The sequence below is a fragment of the Triticum urartu genome, chromosome 3 (assembly GCF_003073215.2).
Source record: "Triticum urartu cultivar G1812 chromosome 3, Tu2.1, whole genome shotgun sequence".
Taxonomy (NCBI): Eukaryota; Viridiplantae; Streptophyta; class Magnoliopsida; order Poales; family Poaceae; genus Triticum; species Triticum urartu.
In genome coordinates this window covers 172901541-172924917 of record NC_053024.1, presented here as the reverse complement: position 1 = coordinate 172924917, position 23377 = coordinate 172901541, and positions in this window count along the sequence as shown.

The following is a 23377-nucleotide window of genomic DNA, read 5'->3' as shown; positions in this document are numbered from 1 at the left end:
GCGAAGTTTGCGCCAACTCTCAATGTGAGAAAGGGCAATGCATGGTACCGAAGAGGATAGCAAGGATGGAAGGGTGAGAGTGCGTATAATCCATGGACTCAACATTAGTCATAAAGAACTCACATACTTATTGCAAAAATCTACAAGTCATCAAAAACCTTGGCACTACGCGCGTGCTCCTAGGGGGATAGATTGGTAGGAAAAGACCATCGCTCGTCCCCGACCGCCACTCATAAGGAAGACAATCAAATAACACCTTATGTTTCAAATTTGTTGCATAACGTTTACCATACGTGCATACTACGGGACTTGCAAACTTCAACACAAGTATTTCTCAATTTCACAACTACTCAACTAGCATGACTTTGATATTATTACCTCCATATCTCAAAACAATCATCAAGCATCAAACTTTTCTTAGTATTCATCACACTCATACGAAAGTTTTATTATTAATCTTGCATACCAAGCATATTAGGATTTTAAGCAAATTACCATGCTATTAAGACTCTCAAAATAATCTAAGTGAAGCATGTGAGATCAATAGTTTCTATAAAAAAAATGCACCACCGTGCTCTAAAAGATATAAGTGAAGTACTAGAGCAAAACTATAAAGCTCAAAAGATATAAGTGAAGCACATAGAGTATTCTATCAAATTCCAAATCATGTATGGCTCTCTCAAAAGGTGTGTACAGAAAGGATGATTGTGTTAGACTAACAAGCAAAGACTCAAATCATAAAAGATGCTCCAAGCAAAACACATATCATGTGGTGAATAAAAATATAGCTCCAAGTAAAGTTACCGTTAGAAGTAGACGAAATAGGGGATGCCTTCCGGGGCATCCCCAAGCTTTGGCTTTTAGGTGTCCTTATATTATCTTGGGGGTGCCATGGGCATCCCCAAGCTTAGGCTCTTGCCACTTCTTGTTCCATAATCCATCAAATCTTTACCCAAAACTTGAAAACTTCACAACACAAAACTTAAAGTAGAAAATCTCGTGAGCTCCGTTAGCGAAAGAAAACAAAAGACCACTTCAAGGTACTGTAACGAACTCATTCTTTATTTATATTGGTGTTATACCTACTGTATTCCAACTTCTCTATGGATTATAAACTATTTTACTAGCCATAGATTTATCAAAATAAGCAAACAACACACGAAAAACAGAATCTGTCAAAAATAGAACAGTATGTAGTAATTTGAAGCTAGCGCAAGATCTGGAACCCCCAAAAATTCTAAAATAAATTGATAGACGTGAGGAATTTACCTATTAATCATCTTCAAAAAGAATTAACTAAATAGCACTTTCCAAATAAAAATGACAGCAGTTCTCGTGAGCGCTAAAGTTTCTGTTTTTTTACAACAAGTTCAACAAGACTTTCCCCAAGTCTTCCCAACGGTTCTACTTGGCACAAACACTAATGAAACACAAAAAACACAACAAAAACAGAGGCTAGATAATTTATTTATTACTAAACAGGAGCAAAAAGCAAGGAATAAAAATAAAATTGGGTTGCCTCTGACGGTGTCCTGGACTAGGGGGTACTCACCACGTCGTCTCCCGATCTATTAGATTGGGCCGAGGACCCCCGTGGCCGTATACTCATGGGCCAGTTCGGACGGCTACCGCATACAAGGAAGATTCCACAAGACTTGGAGATCAAGACAATGACTTCTCCCCACCGGCGTATTCGGCTAGGACTCTTGTTATCCTAAGCCTCCGGTGCATTATATAAACCGAGGCCAGGCTAGTCGATAGATATACAATATATACAACAATCATACCATAGGCTAGCTTCTAGGGTTTAGCCTCCTTAATCTCGTGGTAGATCTACTCTTGTACTACCCATATCATCAATATTAATCAAGGAGGAGTAGGGTATTACCTCCATCGAGAGGGCCCGAACCTGGGTAAAAACATCGTGTCCCTTGTCTCCTGTTACCATCCGGCCTTGACGGACAGTTCGGGATCCCCTACCCGAGATCCGTCGGTTTTGACACCGACATTGGTGTTTTCATTGAGAGTTCCGCTGTGTGATCGACAAAAGGATCGATGGCTCGCCTGCAGATCAACTGCGACTTCGGCATCTTCGTCACCAGCTCGACTGGTCACCTTGGTTCGACCAAGAATTGCGCCCCATATTCGGATCACCATGTACGGACGAGGGCCTTCATCAAACATCAACTCCGATCTCTATCAAGATCACGGAGGAATCATCTATGGAGCTCAGGGGCTCAACATCAACATTGCCCTCAAGCGACCGTGCTGTTTTTCTGGACAGCGAACTCGTATCTGCCACCACCACCTCCTCGAGTATCGCTTTGATGATCGCTTTGGTGGAATTGTGCGGAATTGAGTCTACAACAACCCTGGAAAATTTCGTCGAGTTCCGATGGAGGAATCTCTGGCAATCCACGATATACCGGAGCCCTGTCAAATCTGGACGGGAATTTGGATGAGTTTAGGGCGTGGTGTCCAGCTTCTAGCTCGGACGTCCTTTGGAAGATCCAACCGTTCATCGGCTGCGGAATTCCTATATCTACCACCTCTCAAAATTTCGGATCGATCCGACCGTCGAAACTCCGGGAACCTTCCGATTAGTGCATCACTTTTCGGATCTGTTTTCTGTGCGAAAACGAATCCGACCCGAGTTCATCTTTTTTATGAACAGGATTTCGGACATCCCTTTTGAAGGAAGTTTTGAATGGGGTATTGTGTTTTGTTCCCGAACACGTCCCATTAACTGTAAGATCTTTTGAACATGATCTTCAACATCATGCTGGTGTCAAATCAGTCCGGCAATATTACTCCACGGCTGCCGACCTGCGGTAGACACGGCGTCACTTTGTTGAGCCGAGCTCAACTTCTTCGGATCATCATCTCGGCAAGCCGAACAAGAGCCCGACATCGCGAAGGATAAATCATCACCAACATCGCCGTCCCACGGATTACACGGAGCGGGCATACCGGCATCGCCGCACGGTCGCTTCATCAAGCCGGCATCGACCACGTCACGACCTGCATCGACAGGGCCGCACTATTGCTTCTTCAAGCTGGTGTCCATCACGCCGACCTACTTCGACTCATCGGCTGACATCGAGGCTTCGACATCTCGGCTGGACCGGGGGCTTCGCCATCTCTTCATCAACCTACTTCGGACACTTCGGCGTCACTAGCTGACCAGCTCCGTCACGTTAGCTGGGCCGAGGGCTTTGCCTCGGCGAGTCAACCTTTACCAGCATTGCCATGCCGTTGTTTTATCGCCCATCAGGCAATGGGTGTGCGGAGCAGGTCCCAATTTTAGGAATCACCTTCCTTCGGATTGCTACAACAAATAAACCAGGTGTTATTAATCCCAGTATTTTTTGCTTGTTTGGGTTCATTTTTCCCAAGGAATTATTACTCTGGTTTGTCCGTCATATGTACACAGGTCTATCAAATGGTGGCTGCATTAACGACAGTTGCATGGTGGTTCGGTCAGTTTCCGTACATAGTCCGGCGAACGCCGCACTTGGAGCTCGGACCGACCTGCGAATTCAGGCTTTGCCACGCCTTTACCGCATCACGCCGACGCCCTGCATCGACTTGACTTCGGCGCCAGGCCATATTTCTTTTATTCCTCACTTTGCATAAATTATTTATTATGCAACGCTTTTTTTTAATTATCATTATTACTATTATCTCCAGTTTGCACCATTTTTTGTGCACAGGAAAATGATCCGGGGACTTCGGCGTCACTCTGCCGGTTTGCATTGATCGTGCTATGTCACCACTTCGGCGTGTCAAGCTCTCCGCTCCGCCAGCTCGGGACCGGCTTGAGGGATGGAACCTTGCCCCGCATCAAGCCCGGACCGCGTCATCAATACCGAACACATTAACCAGCTAAGTCGCTTTCATGCTCAAAGCTTTAATTTCTAACTTGCGTTCGGTTCGACCAAGCATTATACTTTTTTGGAAAAAAGTTGCTTCTAAAAAATTTCCTTGTCCAAACTTTGTTTGTGACGCATAAATTCAAATACCCCGTTTACTTGGGGGCTTCCTTTATGAAGCTTTTCCTATTGCATATGATTATACTTGTACGGCTTCGTTCCTTGTTTGTGTATTACGCCACAATATGCACCACATTGACTTAAGCGATTTGCAAGCTGGTTTGCCTCGCTCCTGTGTTTACCCCTACATTCCCGATTGTTCGGCTAGGGAGTAAAGGGAGCACCTCTGCGATTGTCACGATCGGGTCACCCGAGCCGGACCTCAGACTGGGTGAAGCCGAAAGCTAGCGCTCTTATAGTTATTCAATGATGGTCGACACACAACGGAACTCATGAGTACAAAAAATCTATTGCACAAGTCTCATAATAACAATGAGCACCGAAGAAAGGTATCGGTGGGGGTACTATTTTCTTCGAAGATGCTTCTTACTCTTCGCAGTAATATAGCATAAGTTCCCTGAGCGCGCTTTGTCTGTTACAGCCTTATGGCCTGATTGCCTGGTTATTGGAAACACCGTCGATATTCTCGACCGATGGAGTACATAACACTTTTCGGTCCTTAACCGAAGAGGGAGAAGCTGACGGTCGGTTAAGACGCGTTTAAAGTTCGGTTGAACATAGATATGATATAAGTACTTCGGTACATGCAATCATTCTTCTACCCAAGTCACTTGGGGGCTCTTAAGTTTATTTGAGCCGTTTTATAATAAGTGTTCTTCTTCTCAGTCGTTGCAAAGTTCTATTATTATTATTTATCACTCCTTTTTTCGACGCGAGTGTGCGGTCACTAGCCGGGGAGCCTAATTTCTCTCTCGAAGCCGCTAGAGTTTAGTTTGCTAAACTGGCCTAATGAGAAGTACTCCGCCCTCGAGATAGGAGGTTGAAGCCGTAGGCTGACCCGCTCGAAGTCTAGAGATAGGATGTGTCATGTTAAAGGACGACAGAAGCACTTATTTTTTCTAAGACCAATTTTCGGATTGGCACCGAACACTTGATCTTGTTCGGACGTCATGTTTTTACTGACGTTTCTTGGTTTTCCAAGCTTTTTGGCACTTTTAAACTATTTGTGCTTTTCCAGCATTAGTCTCGCAGTGCAACGCCAGACACCTTTAGGGATTCGGCAAAAACATTCTCAGATATTGCTATATAAGCATTGGTTTCGAATTGTGTCTTTGGTCAATAGTTGGGTTGCCCGGCTCCTGCACTTGCTTCCTACGTTCCGTTTTGTTCGGCTAGGCGTGCAAAGGGAGAACCACTGCGATTGTGCTTCCAGCTCACATGGTTAAGCACCTTAGTGGAGAAAGCCGAAAACTGACTGTCACAATAAGCGTAAACTGGTCAGCGATCCGATGACTATGACGGGCCATTCATAACATTGGCCGAAGTGTTTACGGCTTGACCTCGACTGTCGCCGAACACTACCGGGGGCTATTAACTGGCCTTCCAAACTAAATCCTCGATATTTTGCTCTTACATTCGAGCTGAGGTTTCATGATCATGCTTAGCATGACAACCCAAAGAAAGGAACCGATAGCGGGACTATTTTCTTTGGAATACATTTCTTCTGTTAAACAGTAATATAACATATCTCTCTGCGTACCTTTGTTTATAAAACCGTGTGGCCAGATTGCCTTGTTTGTCGTAAATCTTTGCCCTCATAAAGGCTTTATAAAATAGGACAAACACTCCTCGGCTACTGGCCAAGGAGGTGGAAGCCGATGGTCGGTCAACAAAGTTTTGTACAATGCGGATCCGAGCATTAATGACGTAAAGTACTTGGATACATAGAGTTATTACACATAATTTGTGATTTTACTATGGATATTGATCCTTAATTCGGCCACCCGTGCCCGCATTAAGGCTCGGGGGCTACTTGGCTTCGGGCTTATTATTTACAAATATTAAAGGGGCACATCGATCCCCTGATCTGGTGTTGCCACCCGACCAGTGTCTCGGGGGCTACTGCATTGCTTGTCCAATGTAGAAAATTTTATGTGCAATATAGTTTCTGAGGAGATTTTGATCCTCAGGTTGGTCGGCCGCACCCAACCTGAGTCTTGAGGACTGAGCACGCCGCTTTTGTGTCCCGAAGTATTCTGCCGAGCTAGGACTTGATCCTTAGGCCGATTTTGCAAATCAACCTGAGTCTCAGCGGCTACTGGGATCAGCGGTCTTATATCATCCTTCATGTGCATCTCAGGTTTTAGACCGATACACGCCTTGAGGGCTACTGGCTATATATCTCGGCAGAGAATAAATTGCACCAATAAAAAATATTGACAAAAAATCGGCCCATAGTCGGGGTGGTGCACCACCTCGGAAACAGTCCGACATAAAGCTCGGGTGCTAGTGGCTGGCTCCATAGAGGGCATTTTCGGCATTAAGCTCGGCTAAACTCCTTCAACTTTTTTGAACCAAGGTGATATGACACCTCGGATATAGTCCGGCATTGGAGCCTGGACACAGTCCGGCGTTGGAGCTCGGATATATTTCGGCGTTGGAGCTCGGATATACAGTCCGGCGTTGGAGCTCGGATACATAGTCCGGCCTTGGAGCTCGGATACATTCCGGCGCTAGAGCTGGGAAGCGGTCCGGCGTTGGTGCTCGGCTGCAAAAGATACCTCGAATGCAGTCCAGCGTTGGAGCTCGGACGCAAGAGGACCCTGCCTCCCGGGAACAACTTCAAACCCGAGGTGTGGCATAAAAATAAACAAGGCATTGATAAAGGCCGGAAATTTAAAGGGGCTCCTCGGATACCCGACGTGTAAACTCGTCGAATGCATTTCGACGATCCTCAAGATCGAAGATAAAGAAGATTTGTTGAACCAGTTTTCAAGACCGACAACCGAAGATGAAGAACAGTTCGGAAGAATCGAGGAGCGTCCCTAACTTGAAGACCGGTTCAGGGGGCTACTGACGGTGTCCTGGACTAGGGGGTACTCACCACGTCGTCTCCCGATCTATTAGATTGGGCCGAGGACCCCCGTGGCCGTATACTCATGGGCCAGTTCGGACGGCTACCGCATACAAGGAAGATTCCACAAGACTTGGCGATCAAGACAAGGACTTCTCCCCACCGGCGTATTCGGCTAGGACTCTTGTTATCCTAGGCCTCCGGTGCATTATATAAACCGAGGCCAGGCTAGTCGATAGATATACAATATATACAACAATCATACCATAGGCTAGCTTCAAGGGTTTAGCCTCCTTGATCTCATGGTAGATCTACTCTTGTACTACCCGTATCATCAATATTAATCAAGTAGGAGTAGGGTATTACCTCCATCGAGAGGGCCCGAACCTGGGTAAAAACATCGTGTCCCTTGTCTCCTGTTACCATCCGGCCTTGACGCACAGTTCGGGACCCCCTACCCGAGATCCGCCGGTTTTGACTCCCAACAAGCGGTATCGTTTAACGGCCCTAGCTAGGCATAACAAGCAAGAATAGATCTAGGTATTTCCATCATTGGTAGGCAATCCATAAGTGGCTCTCATGATAGATTCATATGGTAATTTTATTTTCTTTCTAGGGAAGTGTTCCATACCCTTTTTAATCGAAATTGAAATCTAATATTCCCTTCCTTCATATCAATAATTGCACCAACCGTTCTAAGGAAAGGTCTACCAAGAATAATACGGCAAGAAGGATTGCAATCTATATCAAGAATGATAAAATCTACGGGCACATAATTCCTATTAGCAACAATAAGAACATCATTAATTTTTCCCATAGGTTTCTTAATAGTGGAATCTACAAGATGCAAGTTTAGAGAGCAATCATCAAAATCACGGAAATCTAGCAAATCACGCAAAGTTTTGGGAATAGTAGAGACACTAGCACCCAAATCACACAAAGCATAAAACTCATAATTTTTAATTTTAATTTTAATAGTAGGTTCCCACTCATCATAAAGTTTTCTAGGGATAGAAACTTCCAATTCAAGTTTTTCTTCATAAGATTGCATCAAGGCATCAACGATATGTTTAGTAAACGCTTTATTTTGACTATAAGCGTGAGGAGATTTTAGCATGGATTGCAACAAGGAAATAGAATCAATTAAATAGCAATTTTCATAATTAAATTCCTTGAAATCCAATATAGTGGGTTTAGCAACATCTAGGGTTTTAGTTTCTTCAATCCCACTTTTATCAAATTTAGCATCAAGATCAAAAGATTCAGAATTGTTGGAACGCCTTCTAGGTAAAGGTGGATCATATTCAGTCCCATCACTATCAAGATTCATATTGAAAAACAAAGATTAAATAGGGGACACATCAATAACTTTTAGATCTTCATCATTATTTTCATAGGAATTAGAAGAGCACGCTTTTATAAAGGCATCTTTCTTAGCACGCATCCTAGCGGTTCTTTCTTTGCACTCATCAATGGAAATTCTCATGGCTTTGAGAGACTCATTGATATCATGCTTAGGTGGAATAGATCTAAGTTTCAAAGAATCAACATCAAGAGCAATTCTATCAACGTTTCTAGCCAAATCATCAATCATAAGCAATTTTTCTTCAATCATAGCATTAAAATTCTTTTGCGAAGAAATAAATTCATTAATATTAGATTCAAAATCAGAGGGCATGTTATTATAATTTCCATAAGAATTGTTGTAGGAATTACCATAATTATTAGAGGGATTACTAGGATAACACCTAGGATTGAAATTTCCTCTATACGCGTTGTTACCAAAATTGTTCCTACCAACAAAATTCACATCCATAGATTCATTATTATTCTCAATCAAAGTAGACAAGGGCACATCATTAGGATCAGAAGAAACACTCTTGTTAGCAAATAATTTCATAAGTTCATCCATCTTTCCACTCAAAACATTAATTTCTTCTATCGCATGCACCTTTTTAGTAGATCTTTGAGTATGCCATTGAGAATAATTAACCATAATATTATCTAGGAGTTTAGTAGCTTCTCCTAAAGTGATTTCCATAAAAGTGCCTCCTACGGCCGAATCTAAAAGATTTCTAGAAGCAAAATTCAATCCGGCATAATTTTTTTTGTATAATCATCCACAAATTCAAACCATGAGTAGGGCAATTACGTATCATTAATTTCATTCTCTCCCAAGCTTGTGCAACATGTTCATGATCAAGTTGTTTAAAATTAATAATATCGTTTCTAAGAGAGATGATCTTAGCGGGAGGAAAATACTTAGAGATAAAAGCATCTTTGCACTTGTTCCATGAATCAATACTATTTTTAGGCAAAGATGAAAACCAAGCTTTAGCATGATCTCTAAGCAAAAAAGGAAATAGCTTCAATTTAACAATATCATTATCGACATCTTTCTTCTTTTGCATGTCACACAAATCAACAAAGCTATTAAGATGGGTAGCGGCATCTTCACTAGGAAGGCCAGAGAACGGATCTTTCATGACAAGATTCAACAAAGCAGTATTAATTTCACAAGGTTTATCATCGGTAAGAGGAGCAATTGGAGTGCTAAGGAAATCATTATTGCTGGTATTGGTGAAGTCACACAATTTAGTATTATCTTGAGCCATCGCGACAAAGAAGCAATCCAACACACGAGCAAACAAAAAGCAAACGGGCAAAAGAGGCAAATAGAGAGAGAGAGGGAGGATAGAGAGAGAGGGCGAATAAAACGGCAAGGGTGAGAGGAAAACGAGAGGCAAATGGCAAATAATGTAATGCGGGAGATAGGGATTGTGATGGGTACTTGGTATGTTGACTTTTGCGCAGACTCCCCAGCAACGGCGCTAGAAATTCTTTTTGCTACCTCTTGAGCACTGAGTTGGATTTCCACGAAGAGGAAGGGATGATGCAGCAAAGTAGCGTAAGTATTTCCTTCAGTTTTGAGAACCAAGGTATCAATCCAGTAGGAGGCTACGCGCAAGTCCCTCCTACCTACACAAAAACAATAGCTCAACGCAACCAACGCGCTTAGGGGTTGTCAATCCATTCACGGATAATTACGAAAGTGAGATCTGATAGAGATGATAAATAATATTTTTGGTATTTTTGGTATAGAGATGCAAAGTAAAAAAGTAAAGTAAAGTAAAAGCAAAGCAATAATAAAGTGATGGAGATTGATATGATGAGAAAGACACCCGGGGGCCATAGGTTTCACTAGTGGCTTCTCTCAAGAGCATAAGTATTCTACGGTGGGTGAACAAATTACTATTGAGCAATTGACATAATTAAGCATAGTTATGAGAATATCTAGGTATGATCATGTATATAGGCATCACGTCCGAGACAAGTAGACCGAAACAATTCTGCATCTACTACTATTACTCCACTCATCGACCGCTATCCAGCATGCATCTAGAGTATTAAGTTAAAAACAGAGTAACACCTTAAGCAAGATGACATGATGTAGAGGGATAGTTTCATGCAATATGATAAAAAACCCATCTTGTTATCCTCGATGGAAACGATACAATACGTGCCTTGATGCCCCTTCTGTCACTAGGAAAGGACACCGCAAGATCGAACCCAAAGCTAAGCACTTCTCCCATGGCAAGAACAACCAATCTAGTAGGCCAAACCAAACTGATAATTCGAAGAGAATTGCAAAGATAACCAATCATACATAAAAGAATTCAGAGAAGATTCAAATATTATTCATAGATAGACTTGATCATAAACCCACAATTCATCGGTCTCAACAAACACACCGCAAAAAGAAGATTACGTCGAATAGATCTCCACGAGAGAGGGGGAGAACATTGTATTGAGATCCAAAAAGAGAGAAGAAGCCATCTAGTTACTAACTATGGACCCGTAGGTCTGAAGTAAACTACTCAAAATTCATCGGAGGGGCTTGGATGATGATGTAGAAGCCCTCCGTGATCGATGCCCCCTCCGGCGGAGCTCCGAAATAGGCCCCAAGATGGGATCTCGTGGATACAAAAAGTTGCAGCGGTGGAATTAGGTTTTTGGCTCCGTCCCCGATCGTTTGGGGGTACGTGGATATATATAGGAGGAAGAAGTATGTCGGTGGAGCTTCGAGGGGCCCACGAGTCAGGGGGGTGCACCCTAGGGGGGGCACCCTCCACCCTCATGACCACCTCGTGGATTTCTTGACGGAGGGACCAAGTCTCCTGGATCTTATCTGATGAGAAAATCACGTTTCTGAAGGTTTCATTCCGGTTGGACTCCGTTTGATATTCCTTTTCATCGAAATCCTAAAACAGGAAAAAAACAACAATTCTGGGCTGGGCCTCCGGTTAATAGGTTAGTCCCAAAAATAATATAAAAGTGGATAATAAAGCCCAATAATGTCTAAAACAATAGATAATATAGCATGGAGCAATCAAAAATTATAGATACGTTGGAGACGTATCAACATCTTCCAGCACTCACCTTTGGGCGATGTGATAAACTCATTAAAGAGCCCGTGCTTGGTGGGGGACTCGCAGCCGAACTATGTCCGGTTCGAACTACGGGCTGATGATCGAGAATTTTGCTTCCCACCCGCCACCCACTTCATACCCACGGTCGAGGATTTAACCGACACACTTGATTACGACTCCGAGGACATCGACGGTATGGACGACAATGCCGGAGAAGAAGAGGCCCAGAACCCGCTGTTCACCGGACGCTGGATGGCCACTTCCTCGTATGATGTATACATGGTGGATGCACCAAAGGAGAACATCGGCGATGACAAGAAAGATCCAGCTGAGGATAAACCTTCCGAAATACAACACAAGCGCCAGCGTCAGCGGCGCCTCTCAAAGTCACGCTGCAGTAAAGACAGCAACACCGGCACAGGAGAAGATAACACTCCAGAAGGTGCCGAAGACAACCAAGACCCCGTTGATACAGCTAATGAACAAGATGAACGGGAAGATGGGTAGGTCAGCCCTGGCAAACAGGCAACTCACAAAGACTCAGAGGACGAAAGCTATCTTCTACTCTACGAGGAGAAGGTGAGCCTCGGTACTGACAATTTCATCGTGCCTGAGGAACCTCTTGAGCAAGAGTGCTTCAAGCGCTAGCTAATAGCCACTACTAGGAGCCTGAAAAATAAGCAGCAGCAGCTTCAAGCTGACCAGGATCTGCTCAATGATAAATGGACCGTTGTCCTGGCAGCCGAAGAATACGACCTAGAGCGCCCAACCAAAAGCTACCCAAAGCGTAAATTGCTACCTCAGTTCGACGAGGAGGCGCCGGAATACATACCACCATCGTACAATGAGACTGACCGACCACCACGTGGTCAGGACAAAATGGCAACTCACGCCGAACATCAGCCCGCCCTGCCTCATCACACAGGCAGAGGTAAATTAGCCCATGGCCATACATATGACCTCCAGCAAAACCTAAGCAATAAAGCAGGACATCCCAGATCAATCTACGGATCATGAGGATGTGCCTCAACACGTGACGATGGCCACCTATTCGGACGTGATAAACTTAGTCATGCACGGGCTAAAAACTATAGACGGACTCCATCAGAGCTACATCGCGATACGGTCTGATATAGAGGTGCCTCACACCCTCATTGCTTCACTGATGAGGTCATGGATCATGAATTCCTAGAATGGTTCAAACCTGTGAACATAGAATCATACGATGGAACCACGGACCCCGCGGTGTGGATCGCGGACTTCATTCTCCACATTCATATGGCCCGCGGTGATGAACTCAACGCCATCAAATACCTCCCTTTAAAACACAAGGGGCCAGCTTGGCATTGGCTACACAGTGTGCCTGAAAATTCTATTGGCAGCTGGGAGGACTTGGAAGAGGCCTTCCTCGATAACTTCCAAGGTACATATGTTCGACCTCCGGATGCTGATGACTTAATCCATATAGTTCAACACCCCGGAGAGTCCACCAGGAAATTCTGGACTAGGTTCTTAACTAAAAAAGAACCAAATCGTCGATTGTCCGGATGCCAAAGCCCTAGCAGCCTTCAAACATAGCGTCCATGACGAATGGCTCGCTCGCTACCTCGGCCAAGAAAAGCCAAAATCCATGGCGGCCCTCATGACACTCATGACTCGCTTTTGTGCGGGCGAGGACAGTTGGTTGGCCCGTAGCAAAAACAATGCAAGCGACGCCGACACCCCTGAAGTTAAAAATAACAAAGACAAGTCTCAACGCAATAGATACAAGCATCGAAACAACAGTGACAACACTGAGGATACGGTGGTCAATGCCGGACTCAGTGGCTCCAAGTCCGGTCAGCGGAAGAAGCCGTTCCAAAAGAACAATTCAGACCCATCCATCTTGGACCGCGTACTTGATCGTCCGTGCCAGATTCATGGCACCCCAGACAAACCACCCAATCATACAAATAGAGATTGCTGGGTTTTTAAACAGGCCGGCAAATTAAACACCGAGAATAGGGAAAAGGGATCACAAAGCGAGGATGATGACGAAGAGCCCCGGCAACCGAACACAGGGGGACAGAAGAAGTTTCTCCCTCAGGTCAAAACGGTGAACATGATATACGCTACCCACATCCCCAAGAGGGAGCGCAAGCGTGCACTCAGGGACGTCTATGCGATAGAGCCGGTCGCCCCAAAATTTAATCCATGGTCGTTATGCCTGATCACTTTTGATCGCCGGGATCATCCGACCAGTATCTGTCACGGTGGCTCAGCCGCACTGGTCCTAGAACCAATAATTGATGGGTTCCACCTGACTCGCGTCCTTATGGACGGAGGTAGCAGCCTCAATCTACTCTATCAGGATACATCGCGAAAAATGGGCATTAACCCATCACGGATCAAGCCCACCAGGACTACCTTCAAAGGAGTCACACCAGGTGTAGAGGCCCGCTGTACGGGCTCAATCACACTCGAGGTTGTCTTCGGATCTTCGGATAACTTCCGAAGCGAGGAGTTAATCTTCGATATCGTCCCCTTCTGCAGCAGCTATCACGCACTGCTCAGACGAACTGCATTTTCTCGATTTAATGCAGTACCACACTATGCTTATCTCAAGCTCAAGATGCCCGGTCCACGCGGCATCATAACGGTCAATGGAAATACGGAATGCTCCCTCCGTACAGAAGAGCACACAGCTGCCTTAGCAGCAGAGGTACAGAGTGGCCTTCTCAAGCAGAACCTTAATTCGGCCGCCGAGCCCACGGACACTGTTAAGAGGGTCCGAACTACCCTGCAGCAGGACATCTCGGCTCGTCAGGAGCTCGTCTAGCAATCCGGCCTCCGTCCTAGCCCCGATCAAGTGGTGGCATTCGTGCCACGCGTACATAACTACGCACTCAAAATCCCATGGGCATCGACGGAGGCATAGCTAGCTTGTGATCCACAGTATGGCTCAACCGACATCGGATACACCCATACTTTCACTTTTACTTGTTTCCTTTTCAGGTCTCAATCCTACAGGTCTCAGTTGGTGGTCTGGTCATCGGTCCTCTCGAAGGATAAACACACCAAGACGGCGAGAAACGCAGACATATGGGGGACTTTATAGGTGATTCCGTTAACGATAACTCTACCTGTTTTTCAGGACCCACACGTAGCTCTCCCTTGGTTTAGGCATGTCAAATAGCCTGTTGCTTATCACACTACTTGTATCAATGCGCCATGACGTACTAATTAAATTACAATGAGAACAGTTTGTGGCTGGAGCTTTAGGACCCCAGCCTTTTACCTTTGCACTTTTTCTGTTTTCTTTGTCTTCTTTCTCTCAGCTCCCCTCTGGATAACCCTATCAGGTAGCACCCGTACACTTTGGTAAGTTTGATGTTTGCTAGGGGCTTCATAGCACCCCGCATTATAGCAACGAAAGTCCGAGCACTTTTTATAAGTATAGTTCGGCACCCCGAATTTAGCATTATATGCATTGGCTCCAAATCATGTCTTCGGTCAATAGTTGGGTTGCCCAGCTCCTGTGCTTGCTACCTTATGTTCCGCTATATCGGCTAAGGTAGTAAAGGGAGAACTACTGTGATTGTGCCTTGGTTTATCCAAAGGAGCACCTCAGTAGAGAAAGCCGAAAACTGACTGTCATGATGAGGCGAGAGTCGGTCAGCTGTTCGGAGGTTACAAATCGTTGGAGATTTCTTCCGCATTACGTGAAGGATTGGTACTTCTCGATCAGATGCTCATAGCACTCTAGTTTGGATACTAGGGGCTGCTCCCATGTTTTTATTGTCGAACTCCTATGGCTAAGTGAGGGCATTACAGCCGCATAGTCTGGTTGTCTGGTTCGTTGCCCTAAACAACTCCTTCAAGGACCATCTAATTGGATCAAGATTGTTTAGATTCCATCCCGAACACCCCCGTACTACCTACATGGGGGCAGAAGCCGACAACTGGTTAACTCTCAGATTTCATTCAACATGGCCGCACAGGAAGTAAAAATTTAAAAACCTAACAAGCATTATATTGCACAATCACTTTGTTTGTTCATACAAGGTAGAGGGAGCTCGAACACATTTATTCAAAGATAGTGTCTTTCGCACAATGATCTGCAACAATGCGGGACCCCTCCAAGACATCACCGAAGTATCGCTTGGGTGTGCGGTGCTCCTTGCCCTCCGTCGGCCCCTCGGTCGCTAACTTGACAGCGTCCAGCTTCGCCCACTAGACCTTGCAATAGGAGAAGGCCAGACGTGCGCCCTCGATGCAGACGGACCGCTTGACGACGTCTAGCCGAGGACAGGCATCAACCAGTCGCTTCACGAGGCCGAAGTAACTGCCAGGTATAGCTTCGGCTGGCCACAACTGGATTATTAAATCCTTCATGGCCAGTTCGGCCACCCTATGCAGCTCGACCAGCTGTTTTAGCTAATCGCTGAAGAGCACCAGATGTCCTGGCGCAAGATATTGCGACCAGAACAACTTCTCCATGGAGCTCCCTTCTTCGGCTCGGAAGAACTCTGCGGCGTCAGCCACACTGCATGGCAGATCAGTAAAAGCCCCTGGAGAACTCCGAATCCGGGTTAGTAAAAGATATTTTCTCTTCACATTTTTGCTTCGCATACTGAATGCCTTACCCGCCGCGATCTTCGTGGCCTCCTGGATCTCCTGGAGGGCGCCCTGGGCTTCAAACCGGGCGTCTCCACACTCTGAAGAGCCTTGGCGAGTTCGATCTCTTGAACCGACGCATCGCGCTACAAGGTCTCGCACTTCTTCACTGCGTCTTGGAGCTCTTGTTGGACCTCGTTGACCCGGGCCTTGAGCTTCTTCCGAGTGGCCTGCTCCTTGACGGCCTTCCCTTTGGCTTCGGCCAGGGCCTTTTTCAGGGCCTCGACCTCGGTCGTCGCCTCTGTACATATCATGGAATTTCGGTCAATGCATATAATTTCACCTTTTTCGATTACACAACAGGTTATTACATACCTTGTTTTTCCTGGAGCTGCCTCTTCACCTGGCCCAGCTCTTCCTCGGCCTCCGCCAGTTTCTGCTTCAGTCCGGAGACTTCGGCAGTATGCGAGGCTGCGGCCAACAGCGACGCCTGTGTTTACATTTCAGAAAATTTTAGTTTGCTTCCTGCAATTGGAGATTGATCCTCTGTCCGCCTTTTTCTTTCAGAACACCGAACAGTGTCTCAAGGGCTACTGTCTACATTGAGATTTTCTCTTTTTTGCGTCCCTTACCTCAAAACCTGTCAGCAGGCTGCTGCAGGCTTCGGTTAGTCCGCCCTTGGCGGACTGAACCCTTTCAATTACCGTGCCCATTAGGACACAATGCTCATCCACAATGGAAGCGCCTCGCAGCGCTTCCAATAGATTATCTGGTGCCCCTGGTTGGACGGGGGTCACCGGCAAAATAGGCATCCCCCTTCTTTCGAAGGAGGTTGCGTGCCGGATTCCGGAGCCGCACCGGTCTCCGGAATTGAGTCCAGCTGAGGGTCAAACTGAATACGGCCCTCCCCACCACCCTCCATGGGGATTGATTCCCCTTGGTGTCCGGCGACGGGGGTTTCACCTTCTGGCGCCTCCTGAGCCTCTCACCCGCCTGGGACAGTCCTTCGGGACAGCACCTCCGCATCGTCCTTGGCCTTGGGGGAGTGAGCAGCTTGCGATGAATCACTGGCCATCGCCTTGGAATCCAGTGAGCCTCCTGACGAGGATCGTGGGGAGCTGTTGTGGGCCGGACTACAATAACATAACCAATCATGTCAGTACAATGAGGAGGAGAAACTTTATGGGCGGATATAAGTCCTATCACTTAGGATGCGGCCCGGGGCTTAGTGCGGGGGCGTTGCTCGGGACTGCTTTCAACGTCCCATGTGGAGCTGCCCACGAGTGGGCCTTTCCCCTTCTTGGGCGCCTCTGCCTCCAGAATGGTGGAGGTCGCCCTCTTCTTGTTCCCCTCATCAGGAGGAGGGTTGTGTTCCTCCTCCTCCTCATCATCATCATCGTCTTCGGTGGCGGACGAATGAGTTGTCTTCGGACGTTGCGTCCAAAGCACCCTTGTGGTGGGGGCCGCTCCGGACCCCCTTGGCCTTCCCTGTGGCCTTCTTCTCGGCTCCTTGTAGGACGCCGGCACTAGCATCTTCGCTAAATGCGGGATGACTGGTTCTTCAGGCAGCGGAGCCAGACATTGGATCCGCTTCGCCCTCTCCATCCAGTCCTGAAGAAATGATGATGATAAAAGCTTAGACATCATCCTTGAAACGAGCAAGTAAGGGATGTGGTAAGAATAACATACCTCATTGGCGAGGTGGTTGATGTCATGCCCGCGGTCCGAATCTGTAGCGACCAGACCTCAAACAGTCTGATCTCTGTGCTCCGGTGTCATCCCTGGATCAGTAATGCTGACACCACACAGTACTCGAAGGATTTATATCAGAGTAGCAATCACACACTTATTACATCGAGTGTCTCAAAAGAGAACTTATTACAATAAATATGGCTTAAGGCCATCTAATAACGATAACAGCGGAAGGCTTGGAAGATAAGTGAGTCCATCAACTCCAACGGCATCACTGAGTATAGAACCACGACCTAAAAACTCCTTAATCATCGTCTGAAAAGTCTGCAACATTAACCTTGCATCCCGAAAACGGGTCAGCACATGGAATATGCTGGCAAGGTAACAGATAGAGAGTAATGGAATGCAATAGCTATACTATATGCATATTTGGCTGGTGGAAAGCTCTATGGTTACAGTTTTTGCGTAAAGCCAATTTTTCCCTACTTCAAAGGAATAAAATTCATTACTATCATGGTGGTTGTTAAACATTGAGAATGGTTGACAGCATTCTCAATCCCAATTAAAGTAACATCATTAAAACCCAACAAAATTAACTTTAGGGTAACATGTTGAGATTCACATGATAATCCAGGTACTAGACACTCAAGATGTCCATAACCGGGGACACGGCTAATCATGATTAGTTTATACACTCTGCAGAGGTTTGCGCACTTTTCCCCACAAGACTCGATCGCCTCCGTTGGATTTCTCGCACTACATGGTGTTTGAGAAACGGATGACCCAGACATAGTCTTTCAGAAGCGCTAGCACCTTACGATCGGGTAGACCGTACCACCTACATCCCTTACATCTGCTAGTCTACCACTGTAAGAGTTCGCACAACTTAATCAACTATGCCAGAGCCCATAATGGCTTGTGGCTGCCCACGGAAGTTTCTAGTATGAATAAGTACTCATCTAATGCACAGGTAAAACTCAAATAGAAGATCTAACCAGAAAGTTCAACTTAAGAACCCTGGTTTGCAAAAAGAATCAAATTGAACGAAGCAAAAGAAATCAAACGGCGAAAGAAATCAACTTCATTCTAGTAATCTGGATCTAAGTCAAATTTTACAGTAGCAAAAACTTGTTTAAGTTGATTATTCGGAAAGAGGGTTTCGAGACGAAACTCCAGGCGCTTGAATCGCCTGATTCCGATAAACGAGCGAAAAGTTATACTAAAACGAAAATCGGATCAGAAATCGCGATCAGAAAATAACCGCGGAAAAATCCGACGAAAAAGAAAACGATGAACAGAGATTTTTTTTAAACGACACGGATTTCGAGGGCGGCGAACCTAGGGCGACGCACGGCTCCGGCGGCGGCGGCGGCTGGCGGCGGCGGCTGGGGCGCGCTAGGGTTTGGGGCTGGGCGGCTCGGCTTTTCGGGCCCCGGGGCGGCGGCTTATAAAGGCCTCGGCCGGCGGTGTCCTGGCCGAGTACGGCCCATAGTTGGTTCCGCTGTTTTTTTTTAAATAATTCCGCTCGGAAGAAAAATAAAAAGAAATACTAAACGGACTCCAAAAATCCTGAAATAAATTTTCCCGGGTTTCTAAAATCAAGCCCGATAAAGTGAACATTTATCTAGGCCCTAAATGCAATTTTGAAAAATGCGCATTTTTCCTAAATTCAAATAAAAATACCGAAAAACTTCGAAATAAATCTTATTTGATTTTTTATTAAATCCTCAATATTTCTATATTTTGGGAAAGTCATTTTATTCCCTCTCTCATATTTTTGTAATAGAAATAATTGATGATAAAATAAATAAAATCAAATGATCCTGTTTACAAAATTTGAGAAAACTCAAATATGTAAATAACGAAATCCCCAACTCTCTCCGTGGGTCCTTGAGTTGCTTAGGATTTTCTAGGATCAAAACCAAAATCAAAATAAAACATGATATGCATGATGACCTAATTTATAACATTCCAAGTTGAAAATTTTGGATGTTAGAAACCTACCCCCCTTAAGATGAATCTCGCCCTCGAGATTCGGGTTGGCTAGAAAATAGGTGAGGGTGGTCCTTGAGCAAATCTTCCTCTCGCTCCCAGGTGGCTTCATCCTCCGTGTGGTGGCTCCACTAAACTTTGCAAAACTTGATAACCTTGCTGCGAGTAACTCGGCTGGCAAACTCAAGAATCTTGACTAGTTTCTCCTCATAGGTCAAATTGTTGTCCAACTGAATTGCTTCCAATGGCACTGTGTCTCTCAAAGGTATGTCAGCCATCTCCGCGTGACACTTTTTCAACTGAGAAACGTGGAACACATCATGAACTCCTGTCAATCCTCCTGGCAATTCCAACTTGTAAGCCACTTCTCCCATACGCTCCAAAACTCGATATGGTCCTACAAATCGTGGCGCTAACTTCCCCTTAACTCCAAAGCGCTTAATCCCTCGAAGTGGGGATACTGGAAGATAAACTCTGTCTCTGACTTCTAAACTGTCTCCTTGCGTTTAGAATCTGCGTAGCTCTTCTACCTGGACTGGGCTACCTTGAGTCTATCGCGAATCAACTTCACCTTCTGTTCAGACTCCTTAATCAGATCTGGTCCAAACAACTGACGGTCTCCAACTTCGTCCCATGACAACGGTGTCCTACACCTCCTTCCGTACAGAGCTTCGAAAGGTGCCATCTTCAAACTGGTCTGATAGCTATTATTGTAAGAGAACTCTGCATATGGCAAATTATCGTCCCAACTAGATCCATAATCTAGCGCACAAGCTCTCAGCATATCCTCCAAAATCTGATTGACTCTCTCGGTCTGTCCATCTGTCTGCGGATGAAAAGCTGTACTAAATTCTAGCCTAGTACCCAAAGTCTCATGCAACTGCTTCCAGAACTTTGAGGTAAACTGGGTTCCTCTATCTGATACGATGCTCCTCGGAACTCCATGCAAACATACGATCCTGGTCATGTATATCTTTGCCAACTTAGCACTGGTGTAAGTGGTCTTTACTGGGATGAAATGAGCTACCTTCGTCAATCGATCAACTACAACCCAAATCGAGTCATAGCCTGAACAAGTCCTTGGTAATCCCGTGATAAAATCCATGCCTAGCTTATCCCACTTCCATTCGGGTATCGGCAATGGTTGCAACAATCCTGCTGGCTTCTGATGCTTTGCCTTTACTCTCTGACATACGTCACAAACTGCTACATACTCCGCAATATCCTTCTTCATTCCGGTCCACCAGAAAATATCCTTCAAATCCAAATACATCTTGGTATTTCCCGGGTGAATCGAATACGGTGAATCATGTGCCTCTTGCAGAATCAACTTCCTGATCTCCGGGTCATTTGGTACATACACACGGTCTTCAAACCATAGGGTGTCGTGCTCATCCTCAGGAAATCCTTTAGCTTTTCCTTTGCTCAGTTTATCCTTTATAGCGGCAATCTCTTTGTCAGTTTTCTGAGCTTCTCTGATTCTATCCATCAATGTTGATTGAATTTCCAATGCTGCTACATAGCCTCTCGGAACTATTTCCAAACATAGTTCACGAAGATTTACTGCTAACTCCTTGGGTATTTCTCCCGTCATTAACGTGTTGACATGGCTCTTGCGGCTTAATGCATCAGCTACTACATTAGCCTTCCCGGGATGATAATGCAATTTCATATCAAATCCTTGATAAGCTCCAACCATCTCCTTTGTCTGAGATTCAACTCCTTCTGCGTGAAAATGTACTTCAAACTCTTGTGATCCGTGTACATCTCACAATGATTTCCAATGAGTAAATGTCTCCACGTCTTCAATGCATGCACTACGGCTGCTAACTCCAAATCATACGTGGCATAATTCAATTCGTGAGGCTTCAGTTGTCGTGAAGCATATGAAACAACTCTCCCTTCCTACATAAGCACTGCTCCAAGTCCTCGACGTGAAGCGTCGCAATACACCTCATAATCCTTGGTTTGATCTGGCAAAATCAACACTGGTGAGGTAACCAAACGGTTCTTCAATTTGCTGCAGCTTCCCTTCAATCATAAGAGCACGATCTACCAACTCCTGGTAGTTATTGAAGGTGGATACCATCAACTGCATACTCAACTCATCATTCAGTCCTTCCAGGAACTTCTCCTGCTTAGCTGCATCCGTAGCAACGTCATCTGGGGAATAACGTGCTAGCTTACTAAACTCCTCTACATACTGGCCAACTGTCCGTCCTCCTTGGCGCAAGTTACGAAACTCACGCTTCTTCATGGCCATTGCCCCTGCTGAAACATGGGCAGTACGAAAAGCCTGCTGAAACTGGTCCCATGTGACAGTGTCGACTGGGAAGGTGGCTGTGAAATTCTCCCACCAGGATGCTGCGGGTCCTTCTAACTGATGTGCGGCAAACTTCACCTTCTCCGCATCTGTGCATCTTGCTGTGGTCAACTCCCTAGCTATCTTGCGGAGCCAATCATCTGCTACTATTGGCTCGGTGCTACTGGAAAACACCGGCGGATTCAGCCTAAGAAAACGGGCTAAGTGGTCAACAGGTGGTGGTGGTGGTGGGTTGTTGTTGTTGTTCCCCTGATTCTGATTCTGAACTAGCAACTGCATCAAGGTGTTCTGCTGCTGGATCAACTGGGTGAGCTCCGGCGGAAAGGCAAATCCGGGGTCACGTCTCGGAGGCATCTGAGGGTTTAGAAAAGATGAGATATAAGAATAGAGGGGGTCTAAAGGGAAAACACTACCCATATGCACATGAGGCAAAAGCAAACAATTCACTTCAATCAATCAAACAAGGGCATACAATCGATCTAGCTATCGCAAGAGTGCTCGGACTACTAAATTTACATGGTGGACTACTACTACTGATGAGGTGGTCTACTAGAAATATTCTACGGTTGTAGACTCCATGATATCTGCTCCTGCTTCATCAACATAGTCATCATCGCTACTATCTGCTTCCGAGTCGGTGCCGTCAATGATGATGTAGTCCTCCGGGCTAATCTCCTTGGGTTCTTCGTCTTCATCTACTGGTGTCGGGTCTCCCATAAATACTGCTAGCTTCATAGTTAGGTCGGCATTCTTATCCACCAATACTTCAATTTCTTCTTCATAATCCTCGTGTGTAGCCTTGAGTTCTTCCTCCAGTTCCTTGATTCTAGTCTTAGCCTTCTTCAGATCTATCATGTCGGCGCACATCTGATTCTCCTGTCGTCGAATGTGCTGATTTAACTCCTGAATAAAAGCTGCAATTGATCTATCTTTCCTGGTGCTGATCATCTCCCAGTGTTCATCTCGGCGCCCACAAATCTGGTAGATAGTATCCTTGAGATCCTTGCGGTAGACTTCTCCAATGCGTCCCATGGCGATGTGAGCTGCCATACTCTTTCCTAGACTCCAAGTTGGTGCATCAAAAGAAAACTCTATGGGCTCAGTGACTGGCATGAATGTCCTTCCTGGAACTTGAACTTGAATCATCCAGTGCTCTTCTTCAGGTAAAGAGGTGTTGTAGGTTCCCGTGAAGCTTAGTATTCCTATGTTCAGGTATCTAGTGACTTCCTTCAAGTGGCGTCCAAAGGGTGTATCTTCATCTGGTTGGTTGAACTTGTTCCTTGCATCCACCATCCTAAAGAGTAGAAAAGATGAGAAGTCAGAAGAGAAGAGAGTGGGTAGTGATCTAGGTCTTTAGCTTAGTGGTCATGTCCTACAGTCAGTGTGTGCTCTGATACCATCTCTGTAGCGACCAGACCTCAAACAGTCTAATCTCTGT